Source organism: Spodoptera frugiperda, chromosome 25, assembly GCF_023101765.2.
Source record: "Spodoptera frugiperda isolate SF20-4 chromosome 25, AGI-APGP_CSIRO_Sfru_2.0, whole genome shotgun sequence".
Classification (NCBI taxonomy): domain Eukaryota; kingdom Metazoa; phylum Arthropoda; class Insecta; order Lepidoptera; family Noctuidae; genus Spodoptera; species Spodoptera frugiperda.
The window spans coordinates 16,745,698-16,761,842 of record NC_064236.1 but is presented as its reverse complement, the minus strand read 5'-3'; the positions used below and the strand labels follow the sequence as shown (position 1 = coordinate 16,761,842).

Sequence of the window (16,145 nt, the reverse complement as noted above, 5' to 3'; positions counted from 1 at the left end):
AAAAGTCGTGTACTTCTGTGGTTGTTTCAATAATAGGGATGATGACGGGGTCTGGAAATTAAAAATACATTTAGTCCGTCGGTTGGGTAACGAAAAAATATTAGACGCGACTTTTTTCATTTTGTCATATAAGATAACAATACTTCGATAATAATAGTTTAGGAGTGGGAATAATAATAGTTTAGGAGTATCGAAACGAATAAAAGTTTAGGAGTGGGAGCAAATACGTATTTTAATATAATCTACAAGACGGACATTATAATAAAAATTAGACATCTACCCTATTTGCTATACTGATTACTAATGCAAAAATATATCCGCGTAAAGAAAACAACATTTATTCTCCACAACATCAAATGTCCGCGACACCAGAAGCGTCACTCGTTTATTACCCACCCTTTGAAAAGGTTTATTCCATAATTTCAAAAAACAAACAATCTGAGTAGTATCAACGACTTAGAAAAATATTCTAAACTCTAACTTATAAGCAACAGAATTTAGTTTTCTATAACAAAACATTTTCACATATCTTCGCACAATATCATTCGCAATGGGGGAGCGGTTTTCAATTCGATTGTTTCATTTTTTGCGGTGAAAAAATTTCCAGCCGGTACTAGCCTTTGTGTAGGGGCTAATTTAAAAAAGGAATGAAATTCTCTTTGCACCTTGGTCAAAGGAGGTTATCAATGTGAAATGATTTTTATTGGTTTATTGAATATGTCACTGGCATAGTGGTTTTACTGTTAAATAAAAGGTGTTTTAATGGACAGTTAGAAAAAAAGGATTTTATAAATTGTGTGATCACCCATTTTTGTTGCCTTAATATTTCGGGACATTCTCTTTTGTACTTCCATGTAGCGAAGAAAACTCTATGCTATACATAACGACTAAACTTTTATGCTGTCAATGTATATTTTTTATGCCTGTACCCACACCTGTACCAATACGTGGAAAGACCGAATAGACCTTCATTAAAATTATTATTTTAAATTTCAAACTGGTAATGAGACCGGTGTGTTGGCAACGAGTTTCAAATAAAACTGACTAGTAACATCAAAATAGGTTTGAGTAAACACGAATATTTCAAACATTAAAATTACCTTAAAGTGTAGAAAATTTAAACAACTTTTCATTTTTAGACGGATTCACATCAAGCTACCACCACAGTCTACTGAAGTTTCAACTTTAATACTTTTGTGTTACGATTGAAAATCTATTTAAGGATATAGGGTAGCTTGTCTTGCTGGCTGGTTACGTATGTTTGGATGGCTAACTACCGATACTTGGTTTATTAAACATTCATACAGCTGTCTTTATTTTACTAACAGTTGATTGCCTGGACGATAGCCTAAAGGTACCATATTTGTATATATTCTTTGACTACTTTAATTGTCCTCCAGTTTTAAACAATTTCTAAAGTTACAGTTTTAATTAATTGATATTTTTTCGATGTTAAATATTCAATAATTGTAATAGTTGTATAGTAACGGATAATTGGGAATGGCAATATATTTGTGAAGTTTTGTACAATGCTTCATAAAATAATGTAATGATATTATAATATCATATTAGTATTTCTTGAATTAGGTATAAACTCAAACTCAAAGCATTTATCTCAATTAAGCACGTTTATATTGTCAAATTTGAATTGTCCGTCAGTCTATTGAGAGAAACAGTGAAGCTAACTTCTCGTTCCAAAGTGTAGTTTCGAATGGAGAGATGAACGAGAAACTCCATCGTTGAATACCTATATATCACATAATAACTCTATATATACAAAGTTCAAATACTCAAGCAAGCAAACATCTCCAGCTTTATTATATAAGTTTGGAAATAGAGGATATTTATTATGAAACGTCGAAAGGCTTCAGGCGACGACTCGCTACTCGCTACAGTCCATTTTGGCAATCGTGACAAGAATAAAATATTATAACAGTTGACGTTTGTATCGATTAACGATTACCAAAGGACCTGTTTTACATATCGTTGTAGAAAAAGAAAAAGGGACTCTCGCCTTTGATAAATTACGTCGAGAATGGCCTGATTTTGATGAATTCTGGTTAGTACAATGATGGACTTAACAAACACAATCAGTTTCATTTATTATTATAAGTGATTTATTTTCGATAATAGTTTTTATTTACTGTCACAAAAGCAGAGGATTTATTGATTTTGTGTAGGTATAGGTATTTAAATTTTTTATCCATCAATTACCAGCATCTTATAACTTACATGTAGAGATAGTACATACCTACATGTGTGTTATTTTTATTACAATAAGCGCCTGTTTCACCACCTTCATATAAGTTTCCGATAAACTTATGTTACAGACAGAGCATATAAATTACGTTTTTAATTCAAAGTTATCTGATACATAGCAGCTACCCAGACATTGTGAAACAATTCCTAAATATATTATTGTGTTCATTGTTGACTTACAGCAACTGGCAACAACAGTGCAACGTGACTAACGGTTAATTCCAATAACCTACCTATCTGTATAATCGCTTAACAGTTACACAGAGTTCTGACACATGTTGTATGGAGCTTATGTCGAAATTGTATCTCTAGTAAGCAAATGGACAGATAGATAGGTTGTTGGAATTGACTGTCAGTTTCAATTCCTATCCGAAACATGTGCATAATTTACCAGATCCACTAATTATAATTCCAGGGTCCAAGAGTAACATAACGGATATAGGGGGGCTCCGGTTCGAAAAGCAGGATTAGGAACGGGGTGGTTTTTAGTCAGTAAGAGTCTGACACTCCCTCTCGCCTCGCCCAAGGCGAGAGAAGTCATTGGATGATTTTCCCTCTCAAAAAAAGGGGTCCAAAAGTAATATACACCTACATGAATTTAACCCATGACACAGGAGAAAATGAACAGTTAGAAAGATCTTTACTCCTTCATCTTTATCCTGTATCCTCGCAGAAACGATCGATAGTACTGAATCTATCTCAACTAACATATTCAGACAGACTAACTATTACAACTTCAGAATGGGAAGGAAAAGAAACTTCTTATTTTCATACATTTACTTATACCAACTGTCGGCGATTCAAAGTTTGTGAGAACAGTCACTAGGTAATAATTCAAATATGAAGAATACTGTTTGAAAAGTTTATTTGAATTCGTATCCAATGTCTAGGTATTTCGTGTGTTGGCAAACTTTTATAGGACTTTTCCAATATTTCCTGATAGACTGTGCTACCTGGTATAATAATAGCTTCCACCAGCGACTACATTCGGGTTTCCGTAGGAAAAACATTCCATGTTTTATTTCAGACCATAATCAACTCCTATTCCAAATGTCATACCTATGCCTTTAGCCCTTTTGACGGGAAGAAGTAACCAAAAAACAAACAAATATACAAACTTTCACATTTATAATAAAATATTAATAGGATATGATAATTATACAGCCACAACCTCTATCTATTTACATATGCAACTCATAATATAACTAAAGAAAAAAATGGGTCATATTACACCTCTACCTATCCTTTCAAAGATTAAAAGAGAAGATATAAATATTTACAAATATGTACATGAAATATGTATTTGAATTCACAGGTATACCAACACTCAAACTATTCCGTTGGAACCATTTCTATTTCAATAAAAAAGAATTAAAACAAAAATCCTTTCAAAGAATTGCTCTTTTAGTTATTTCTACACATATTTTATAGTCCAATATACGTACAATCACTTAACACTTTGCATTTAAAATAAAAAAATGTGAGTTAAAATGCATTTCGCTCATCCAGCTTAGTTTTCATTTGTTTTATTGCAACGCCCATGTTTCAAATATAACGACTACTTTCGATCTATTTATACATAGCAAGATATTTTTTATGCTTTTGGCAGTAAGCGCATCCTATATTCAGGGGTGAAGTGTGTAACTAGCGAAAAGTTATGGTCACTTCTTCAGTTTAGGTAATAGAATGGTCATATCTATGTGTGTAATTGGATAAGGTAAATATGTATGGGTATTTATGTATTTTAGCCAAATCAAAGACTAAAAATGTAATTATCACAGTTACTTATAGTCTATCCATACAAACCTTTCTAGTAAATAACAGTTTCAAGATAACACAAAATACAAAATTGAATTTAAGCAATCATGTAAGACTAAAGTAAGCCTTCGATCAATATTCCCTTTTAAATCTAAATATCTATAAACATAATTATGATTGGTACATAACTAGCTCTTTCAAATAGGTAAAAGAAATATTAAAAAACATTGAAACGTTCTTATGAATAGCGCAAGGCTTTAACGAATAGAAGAATATTATGAAATAACTAGGAAAAACCTTCCCTTATGGACCTCCTTTTACTAAACGTTTACACAAACTCAGGTGTGCCAATGACTACTCTAAAGAGTGTTAAAAAACTAAATACCATTAGCACATTTTCTCAACTGTGTCAAAGAAATAGCATAGAGAGAAATATTTACGTCCATAATTGACCGTTGGCAATCAGTCGGCCACGCCAATGGGCACGGTGAAAGGAGAAATTGCAGGAAATAGAAATTTCTAATAAACAGCCTTATTTGCAAACCGTTTAAGTCCTCATTATGAACGTATATTTTTTTATTTTTAAGCTTTAATGGTTTATAGGGATTATACTTAAGTGTATAAAGTAAAGGGTAATTAAAAATTTCACTTCACAATAGATAAATAAAGTTATAAATAGTTCTTTCAGTTTTCAAGTAAAACATTCGTTTTAGTATTAATCGGTAACAAATTGCTCAACTGTTATGAAGTTCTGTTCTTTTATGAAGACACAGGTTTTACCAGCAGTTTCGCCTGCGTTCCCATAGGATAAAAAGTATCTTATCACCCAAGTCAGCTCATACCCTACCTGTATACCAAATGTCCAAAATCCGTTCAGTTGTTTCAGCGTAATTGGCAGACAACCATAAAAATATTTTGTTAATCGGTGCAAATAAACTATTATTTATTCTTGTTTCTTTTCTTCTTCAAATAAACAAACTGTCACATTTATAATATTAAGTATGATTAAACGCACTATAAAACTCAGTTTGAATAGTCGACTTCGTTCGCGTGGAATAGTGACTTCCGGCAAATTTTTGGTTTTAACCACATAGTTCCCGATCTCGCGGGATCTCTTCAAAAATGAGATGTGGAAGATATTCCAGGGAACTCTTCAAAAATCAACATAATGAGCTCTGCGTTTGAATTTAATAGATGTATACTCACTTAGGGCATTGAAAAAATAGTTTAAAAACGGACTTAAACTAACTTAAAACTAAAGAAAGCTACGAATTAGGAATTTATAACAATTAAAAAAGAAACTATATTACAACCTATCCTATATGCTATAATAACCAAGCTTAAACTAAATAATTTAAAAGAAACGACTTAAATCTAATTAATTTATAAATTAGACTTACAATTTTATTAAAAAAACTAACTACAGTAACTACTAATAATCGATATCAAACAAACCTACGTTAAATAGTTTAACCAAAAAACCAGGAAAACCCAACAAATAAACTTATTAATTGATAAATACAACGAAACCAATTTAGAATATACGAAACAGCAGGACCACTACAGACAAATAATCATACGACTGATAATACACTTTTTCTACGATAGTACCGAAGCGCTCGGCCGATACCCAACCAAATGAATGTAACGAAACCATAGCGCGATCTATTTCGATCCCAACGCCATCTATCGAGGATGGATTATTTATTTATACTCCGTTCGGGCATTTTCTTTGTACTAAAAGTTTAATTATATTGATATTATTTTTTTCATACCTTTTTACTATTTATTTACTTTTTTTCGATGAATTAAAACAATAACATGAACCGAAGTCGTGTAACGATCGACATAGAATTATCTATACTCCGTTAGAGCATTTTCTTTGTACTAAATGTTTTATTATATTGATATTATTTTTTTCATACCTTTTTACTATTTATTTACTTTTTTTCGATAAATTAAAACAATAACATGAACCGAAGTCGTGTAACGATCGACATAGAATTATTTATAAATAATTTATTTTTTATTTTTATTTTTTGATTTTTGAAATAAAAATATATCTATGTCCTTTCTAAGGTTCTAAACTATATCTGTACCAAATCTCAACCAAATCCGTCAAATAGTTGCGGAGATTAATGGTATAAGCATAGAATGTTCGACGTGATTCTTTAATTTGACATAACTTTTTTATTTATGAACCGATTGACATGAAACAAACACTAAATGTAAATTTAAGCATCCCACAATATATTCGTGAAAACCGCATCCAACTCGGATCAGCCGTTTCTGAGATTAGCGCGCACAGACAAACAGACAAACAGACAAAAAAAAAGTTAATTACATTTTTGGGTTCGACATCGACATAACAATAACCCCTGCTATTTTTTTTATTTTTATTTTCAATGTACAGACAGCACTTTTCTACGATTTTATTATATGTATAGATTATACGTTTCCCTTAACAGACTTGTAGAACGACAAATACATCACTTTAGTACGATACTGTGACGATACTGCCTAAACGCACACATTTACTCCGAATAAAAGTGAAACACGAAAATAAATTCAACACCCACGTAAAGTTGGGTACATAATTAAATCAGAAAACGAATTAAACTGGCGTTACTTCAATAACTCGAGCAGAAAAAATGGCGCCGTTGGTTATTTTGTGAAATAAATGTCGCATCCTTTTCGCGCCGCCCACACCACCTCAAAGCTGTTGAGCGCTTCATCGATCTATCCTGACAAATGCATTGCTGCATAGGTATACTGTTTAGTGCGTGGGTATCTCCACCCACTACCTACTACGGTATAAGGTTTCATATTTTCATTTCGCTTTATTAAAAGCGTGGGTAGATGGATCTCTTATATTCTTTGCTTGCCTAGTACCTACTTTGATGCAAGCGGCCTTTTCCATCAAACAGCTTTGCTTCGTTAGTTGGCATCTACCGAGAAATAATTACAGGACTGTCGGTCTGTCTGTCTCATACTATACTTAATTAAGTGTCTGAGTTTAATTAACAACTTGTTGTATAGATACGTATCATATACTACTGTTATATCATGTTCAAACTGGTATAAGGTTTCATATTTTCATTTCGCTTTATTAAAAGCGTGGGTAGATGGATCTCTTATATTCTTTGCTTGCCTAGTACCTACTTTGATGCAAGCGGCCTTTTCCATCAAACAGCTTTGCTTCGTTAGTTGGCATCTACCGAGAAATAATTACAGGACTGTCGGTCTGTCTGTCTCATACTATACTTAATTAAGTGTCTGAGTTTAATTAACAACTTGTTGTATAGATACGTATCATATACTACTGTTATATCATGTTCAAACTGTCGGTTGTGCTTTAAGCGGCTTAGATTGGCGGTCATTAGTTTACTCAGATATAATTGTATAGCCTATAAAGCCTACGATATCTAAACGCAATTGGCGTTGTAAAGACATAAATCTTATTGGCTTTAAAACGAGATAGTGATGAGCGTAGATTAGAGTACAATATTGGAATTTATGATGCCTGAGGCTGTCTGGATTGACGTAAGGGCAAAATTTACGTAGCAGAAAATATAAGTGGCTCGACGGCAAGAAGAAAAAAGAAAAAAGTCGTTAATATTTATTAAAGACTATTTTGCCTGGATATTAAGCCATTTACGAAATATAGAAACAAAAACAAACAATTTTAATTCAATCCATCAGTACCGTAAATGCACCAGTATTCCATTACTCAGTACAATGCAGGCAAACGTACAAATTAATTTAGTCCATACGTCATTCAGGACGTAAGCCCTTTATCTGAGCTAATGATTGGCTTTGGGGGGTCACAACGCATTCTGCAGATATGTTCGGGCTTGACAAATCAATTTAGGTCTTAGACCTACGTGCAACAATGATGGGATACAGGTTATCCCAAGCCTTATACAGGATGCAGCGTTATTCGATAAACCTAAGTCTTGGAAACTGCGATCTCCAATCTGTTTTCCAAGCGTGTAGAATATTCCGGCTCGACGGGCAGGAGCAGGAACGGGGTGGTTTTTAGTCAGTAAGAGTCTGACACTCCCTCTCGCCTCGCCCAAGGCGGGAGAAGTCATTGGATGATTTTCCACCCTAAAAAAAAAAAAAAAAAAAAAAGCGTGTAGAATATGGCAAACTCCCTTTTGTTGAAAATTCCAAGTGAGCTATTCAGTAGAAGACTCCCTAGCTAGCTACCCACCTATGTAACTCAGGGCTTATATCTTTAATACCGTTTGGTTCTGTTAGCCTTTATCAGGGTATAAATAAATCTAGAAATCGAAATTGCCAACTAGGTGTTAACTGATTCAGATTGCGACTCAGATTAAGACAGGATTTTAATCAAATGGCCATTCGTGGAAACGTTTCGCGGTAACGTATGGATGGTCATTTAGTGGAGATCCATTCAATGAAAATCCTTTTCAAACCCCGTATTTGTTTGTTCAGAATTTTCGTTTTAAAATAGATTCCTGGAATTTTACAAATAGACATTTCTACAAAACGCTTCCAAAGCGGAGTTATTGAGTGGTATTTCTAGTTTTATTTTAGTTCCATAATAAAAGTTACTGCAATCTGATACACGTTCTATGTTAGTCGTAAATTGGATTTAAAGTAAACAAAACAGCTGGTAAATGGATGAGGTAAAAACGAGATGGATTGTGACACTATTACTTCGAGCTGACTATGCAATTAATTACCGTTGACCTGCATCCGTGAGCCTACATTGCACGTATTTGGAACTACATAAATACCATGTACTGTTGTAATTGTTAGGCTGCTGTTAGTTTATATGCACATTATTTTATTAACCGTATTCAAAAAATGAGATTAGATGTTTGTGCGCTATTATCTCGCATTTAGCTGAACCGATATTGGAGTGATTTTCAGCTTAGTATTTTTCAGAGGTTTCAAGGTTTTAGGTATATTACCTGACTTTAAAAATGGAGGTTTGCATTTTAAAATTTGTTTTACGTATTGTCGGCGATTAGTTCGCATATCATATTTAGCAGAGACCGGACACAGCGGCCTCTTATAAACTTTTTAAACTGCGATTTCTAACCGGCTAGCCAAGCGTGGAGAATGTGGAGATAAACCACTCTTTTTTAGAGAAAGCCTTAGTATTAGTCCAGATTTAGTCCAGGTGCTGGTCTCTCACGGGGTGTTAGGCTATGATTATGTTAGTACTTAAGTATTAGTTCTCAACTCACATTTTACAGGAAGGTAAATATACATAAAGCTTTCGTAAGTAGGTTTTAAAGCTTTCATATAAATCTTGTTTTCAAAGCGTCGTACCGTTCGTTTTCAAACAATTTCGCAATAAAACTTCCTCTAAAACATGTGGTTTGGAGAAACGCAGCCAAAGTACTTATTACAGGCAACCTGTGTGTTCTCACTCGCTTTGAAAGCATTAAAATTATCTTTGAGATATTTCAGTTTCATCACAGAGCGTTATGTTTCGTAAAATAGTCCTTTGGCTTAAAATAGCAATTATGACAAAGTGGTGTGTAGACACATGTAAACATGTAAATGTGCTTATATTAAATGCAACACCCACTTATCGTCTGTTAGGTATGTCATGAGTTCGTTGTAGATACGTCTATCGTCGTTTGGCGGCCATTAAACGTTTTGCAATAGATTAATATCTAATGAATTGCGTCAATAAGACGACTAATTAAAAGGAATATTTTTCTTTATCTTAAATACTTTAACATATATCACGATTTAGTGAACAAAAGTGATGTTTTGCAATCACAAAACAACCTTATTAGGAAAATACCTACTTATCTACGTTCTCAAAAACATACATCGATATACACGATCATTTAGACTCCAGATAGGTATTACTGGATTAATTGATTTTCTAAATACTAATGGGGTTTTTAGTTCTTGAAACTCTCAGTAATAGAACGGGAATAAATAAAAAAAGCTTGATTTCGCTTACAGAATCTTTATTTTAACGTTCAGAGATACGTTTTAAAACGGAGATCGTATTTTCTCACATTTCTTTGCAAAGCCTTCATTCAGCTCTACAATGATGCGAAACAAGTACTCTTGCAACTACAGCATTTCTTTTAATGCGCTGTTGAGATGATAATTAACCTACTTTTGTGGTAGTCCATAAAAAATAAAGCTGTGTTCTGGAACAACATTTTTATAGCAAACTAGCTTTATTATTCGTATCTAAAAATGTAGGTTTTACGGTAGGTTCTATCTTAGTGTGTCTATTGAGACCTATAAACAAATAAAGTTTTCGACAAACCGTACGAATACCTATTTAGGGAAGAGTTATGTACTCAAATAATTATTATGTTATATTTCGACTAGCTACCACTAGAATACTGCTCATATATACGAGCCTCTGGAATGGCTAAACTAGTCGAGTTCTTCGTCAAATAATTGAGTGAGTAAGCCGAAAAACATAATAATGAATTTAGTATGTCTCACCAAAGTCATAAGTAAAATTATTCTGGGTAATTTGCAACACATAAATATATAAACAGACACTTACTTTCTATGAGCTTAGGTAGTCCCTACAGGTTCATATTGTAGGCACTTTACTCTGACAAGCTTAGTTTGGTATTAAAAAGAGGTGAAGTGTTTATTCAGGTCGTGATCCATTGTTCCACCAAAGGTTTTAGAACCTAAATCCTAGCACATTAATTCCGGGGTGCGGTGCCAGAAGACCTCCCCGCGGTGCACCCTGGGTACAGGTAATAGTCCCCCTAACGGGGGTGATAGGGTTGGAGTGACTATTGCCTGTAGCGAACTTCTGGACGGAGCGGAAGGACCCGAGATGGGTTCCAAAGGCGGCAGGCTTTGTGCTGACACATGGCCTGCGCCTCCGAGGGAGCGTCTTTCCGCCCGTCTCTCTGACTTAGCAGAGAGCGTGGCGGAGAGGCAAGGACGGTGCTCGTTGTGCACTCACCCTGCCAACGAGCAGCATCGGGGCACAAGTTGTCCTCGATTGCAACCGTTGATATCGTAATCCGGGAAGAGGTCATGGTCATGTTTTATGACTCTGAACGGGACGAGGGTCTTGGCTTGATCGCCCGGACCGCGAGGAAGTTAACCTCTATAAAAAATTCCTCCAATACCAAGTTCTGGTGCGCGGCGAGGGTATGCGTGGCTGAGGAGTAGTGTCAGTCTCGAGCGCACCTCCAGCTAGGGGACCGGTGGACCCTCTAGTTGGGATACAAATATACACTTACCCAGGTACAGGGGGCACTGCCTGGGTGGACTGAATATTTCCCCCATACTCGTGGGAACTGTATGGGAAAAAAAACAATTCAAAAAAAAAAACAACCAGAGGAGGAGAGGGCAGGTGAGCTAAGCTCGCCTGCAGTTGTTGTGGCAGAGAGCCTTAATGGCTCTGACACCCGTGGGGAGGCGCTGGATTCGTCCAGCAAGTCCCACACACGGGTCCCAAGCTGGAAGGCGTCGGACTCGGAGTCCGACTCCTCATCAGTGTTTGCTGCGAGCGTGAGCTCACAGCGACAGACAAGGGCGGCTTTCAAGCGCCCCAGGACGGAGGAGGGTCGGGGATTGTCCTCGTCCTCCAACGCGCAGGAGGCCCCGGCCCCCCCTAAAATCCCCACGGCCGCGCGGGGTGGAGGCAGGGGGAAGGGCAAGAGGTTGGCAGTTTCTGCCCGGCCCAAGCCAGCTGAGCATCCTGCCGCAGAGGGTGACGCCCTGATTAGTGCCGTCCACTCGGACTCCTCCGTGATGGAGGTTGTGGACGCCGAGGGTTTGAAAGGTGAGCGTGGCTCCGAGACCCTTCGGCAAGCTGTCAGGGAGGGGCTCCGCCAGATAGCAGGGAAGAAGTCCCAGCCCGCCGGAGCCGCTCAGCTGAAGTCGGTGGAGGCCGAAATTATGGCGGCGGCCTTTGACATATGTAGGGTTCCCTCGGCGGGAAAAGTGCACCGGGAGCTGGCCGAAATGCGGCGGGAGCTGACGCGCTTGTCAGCCTCCAATGCGGCGCTGGAGGCCGAGCTCCGGGCCACTAAGGCTGAGCTTGCCGTTTGCCGAGGACGTCAACCTCAACCTCCAGCGGAGCCTGATTTGGTGGAGCTACTGCGCAGGGAGATGGCTGCTTTCCAGCAACGTTTTAATGTGTTGGAAAGCAAACTCCTTCGTCCCCCGCTAACGGCCTCGAGCTCAGCAACCTCGAGGTCATACGCGGCTGTTGCGGCCAGGCCATCGACCTCCTCTAGTCGGACTGGCCGCAGTACTCAACCGGTGGCAAGGCCACGAGCGGCTCCTCCAACAAGAGCCCCAGCTCCTCCAGTGGTGCAGGCTCCGGCTGGCGGGCAGGCGGTAAATGCGTCTACTGGACGCAAAAGAGGGAGGAGGGGCGCAGCGGCTCAGCAAGCTGCCCCAGCCACAGGCGAGCCCACCCTGCCGGCAAGTGGTGACTGGCAAGTAGTTGGCGAGGCAAGGAGAGCCGCCAAAGAGGCGAGGAAGCGCCGCAAGAAGGCGCAGCGGCAGCGGCGGCAGCAGCAGCGCAAGGAGAAGCGCGCTGCGGCCTTGCTTCTCGCCCCTAAGACCGCGGCTGTAGTTATTACGCTACAGCCCGATGCGGTCCAAAGGGGCGTAACGTATGGCGACGTCCTCGCCAAATTGAAGGGGGCGGTGACTCCCGCGGAGTTCGGGGCCCCTGACGGGTTCTCAATGAAGGTGACGGCAACTGGAGCCCGTCTACTTGAGGTCCCCGGCGCGGCCAGCGGTTCATCCGCCGACGCCCTAGCCGAAAGGATTAGGGCGTGTCTTGGTGCGGAAGAGGCTCGCGTGTCCAGGCCCATCAAGTGCCTTGACCTACGAATAATGGGCCTGGACGACTCCGTGACGGAGCACGAAGTGGTGGCCGCTGTCGCCAGGACGGGAGGGTGCCCTGTTGACCAGGTCAAGGCAGGCACCATCCGTCCGGACAACTCGGGGCTGCGCACGGTGGTGGTAAGCTGCCCCGTGACAGCGGCCAAAAAGATTAAGGAGGGCAGAAGGCTCCTGGTGGGGTGGGTCTCGGCGCAGGTCAAGCTGCTCGAGGCCCGGCCTCTGAGGTGCTACCGCTGCCACGTGGGCCACCACGTGAGCGTTAAATGCACCTCAGAGGTTGACCGCAGCGACCGCTGCTTCCGCTGCGGTCAGCCCGGTCACAAGGCCGGTACGTGCACCGCCCCGCTGCACTGCGACGCATGTGCAGCGGCCGGCAAGCCGGCCAATCACCGGGTCGGGAGCAAGGCCTGCTCCCCGCCTACCAAACCCAGGGGTAAGGGTAGGCCCTCCGCCGCCCCCGTCGTCTCCGCCACCGCCGCCGCCGCAGTCGCCACTGCTACCGCCGCCGCGGCCACCGCCAGCCGTAATGCCGCCAGGGAGGAGGTCGTGATGGATTGTCAGTAATGACTCCATTCCGCCTCCTCCAGGCGAATATCAACCACTGCGCCGCCGCTCAGGACCTTCTACTCCAGAGCATGGCGCAGTGGTCAATAAATGTCGCTGTGGTCTCCGAGCCGTATTTCGTCCCGCCCAGGGATCACTGGGTTGCGGACTTGGACGGCTCGGTGACCATCATCTCGTCGGCCGCCGCCGGTACCCCGACTCTCGAGAGCGCTCAGAGAGGCCGGGGTTGTGTCGCAGCACGGTTCGGAGAGATCGCTGTGGTGGGCGTGTATTTCTCTCCGAACCGAACTCTCGTCGAGTTCCACAACTCCCTGAGGGAGTTGGTTGACGTCGTCGTCGGGTTCCGTTCCCTCCCCGTGCTTGTCCTCGGGGACTTCAATGCCAAGAACTTGGCTTGGGGTTCCCGGTTGACCGACGTTCGGGGTAGGATGGTGGAAGACTGGGCTCTGGAGACAGGCCTAGTCGTCCTGAACCGGGGTTCTGTCCCCACGTGTGTGCGGATGCAGGGTGAATCGGTGGTGGACATCTCGTTCGCCAGCCCCGCTCTGTCACCGCGTGCTGTTGACTGGCGCGTTATGGAGGAGGTGGAGACGTTTTCTGACCACCGGTACATCCGGTTCAACGTCTCCGCCGAGTCCGCGGACCCGCCAGTCAGACAGGCCCCATGTGGCCCGCGTTGGGCGCTAAGACAGCTGGACCGGGAGCTTTTCCTGGAAGCCGCAATCGTGCAGGCCTGGGTGATACCACCAGACAGGCCTGCCGACATCGATGAGGAAGCAAGATGGCTCCAGGACGCCATGTCCAAAATATGTGACGTGGCGATGCCCCGGGTCCGGCCAGGTCAGCGCAAGCGCCAGGTGTACTGGTGGTCGCAAGAGTTGGCTGCTCTACGCAGTACGTGCGTTACTGCGCGACGCCGGTACACCAGGCACCGCAGGCTCCGTATTCGCGCTCCAGACGCGGAGGTAAGAGAGGCGGAGTTGTACGAGGGGTACAAGGCGGCAAAGGCCGCCCTAAAAGCGGAGATTTGGCGGGCTAAAGAGGAAGCCCGCCGGGAGATGCTGGAGACTCTGAACAGAGATCCATGGGGGCGCCCCTATCGGATGGTGCGCGATAAGCTCCGCACCTGGGCGCCCCCGCTGACTCAGAGTCTCCGGCCAGAAATCGTGGAAGAGGTGGTCGGCGCCTTGTTCCCCCGACTATGGAGGGGCTTCACCCCTCCATCCATGACTCCGCCCCCTGCGGTGCCCAATGCGGGCCACAGCGACGACGACGACGACATCGTTCCGGAGGTGACCGAGGCAGAAATGAGAGCGGCGGTGCGCCGGATGGGCGCCAAGAATACCGCCCCAGGACCCGATGGCCTGCATGGCAAGGCGTGGGTCCTGGCCTCAGAGGCTCTCGGGCCTCGATTATTAGGTCTCTACAGCGCATGCTTGGAGAGGGGCCAGTTCCCGCTTCAGTGGAAGACGGGAAAACTGGTCCTCGTGAAGAAACCGAGGCGCCCTGCGGACTCTCCGTCCGCGTACCGGCCCATTGTGCTGCTCGACGAGGTGGGAAAAGTCTTCGAAAGGATAATTTCGAACCGCCTCGTCGCGCACTTGTCGGAACTTGGGCCGGACCTCGCGGATGGCCAGTTCGGTTTCCGCAGAGGGCGCTCCACGGTGGACGCCATCATGCGCGTACGAGACCTCACGACGGGGACTGCAGTGTCCAGGGGTAAGGTCGTTGTGGCGGTGTCTTTGGACATCGCCAACGCCTTTAACTCTCTACCCTGGAACTGCATACTGGAGGCACTCCGGTACCACCGGGTGCCTACCTATCTCCGTCGTGTTATCGAGGCCTACCTGACGGATAGGTTCGTCACCTACCCCGGTCACCAAGGTGAGTGGAATCGGCGAGAGATGTCGCGCGGTGTTCCACAGGGTTCGGTTTTGGGGCCGCTCCTGTGGAACATCGGTTACGACTGGGTGCTGCGCACCGACCTCCCGAACGGTGTCAGCGTAGTCTGCTACGCCGACGATACGCTGGTGCTAGCGCACGGGAGGTCGCACCAGGCGGCGGCCAATTTAATGGCGAGAGCGGTTGCGACGGTCGTTGCAAGGATCCGGCAATTGGGACTCGAGGTGGCGCTCCACAAGTCCGAGGCCATGTGTTTTCATGGCCGCGGAAACGCGCCACCTCCGGATGGGTCCCAAATAACGGCAGGAGGGGTTACCATCGGCGTCGAGACGACGATGAAGTACCTAGGACTCGTCCTCGACAGTCGATGGAACTTCGTGGAGCATTTCCGACGTTTGGCTCCTAAGTTGGAACGGACGGGGGCTGCGCTTAAGCGGCTCCTGCCCAACCTCGGGGGCCAAATGCCTCCTGCCGGAGGTTGTACGCGGGGATCGTGCGGTCCATGGCCCTCTACGGAGCCCCTGTGTGGGCGCCGAACCTGATGCGGCGGCCAGCTCGGGCGCTGCTCACGTCCCAGAGGGTCATGGCCATTCGAGTGATCCGCGGATATCGCACGATCTCCGGAGAGGCGGCCAACCTCCTTGCCGGACTCCCGCCGTGGGATTTGGAGGCGAAGGTGCTCGCGCGCGTCTTTAGTTTGCGCGCCGACGCGCGTCGCCGGGGCGAAACTCCACTGCCGCGCCAGATTAATGCGTGGCGGGATGAGCTCCGGCGCGATCTCATGGCGGAATGGCAGCAGCGACTGTCGCAACCAAGGG

General features: G+C 43.3%; 1 protein-coding gene across 6 annotated transcripts in view; it reads left to right on the top strand.

Annotated features, from left to right (window-relative positions):
* LOC118263227 (protein nervous wreck) overlaps positions 1-16,145 on the top strand; it is a 182,945-nt gene that overhangs the window by 90,446 nt on the left and 76,354 nt on the right. The window lies entirely within an intron of this gene.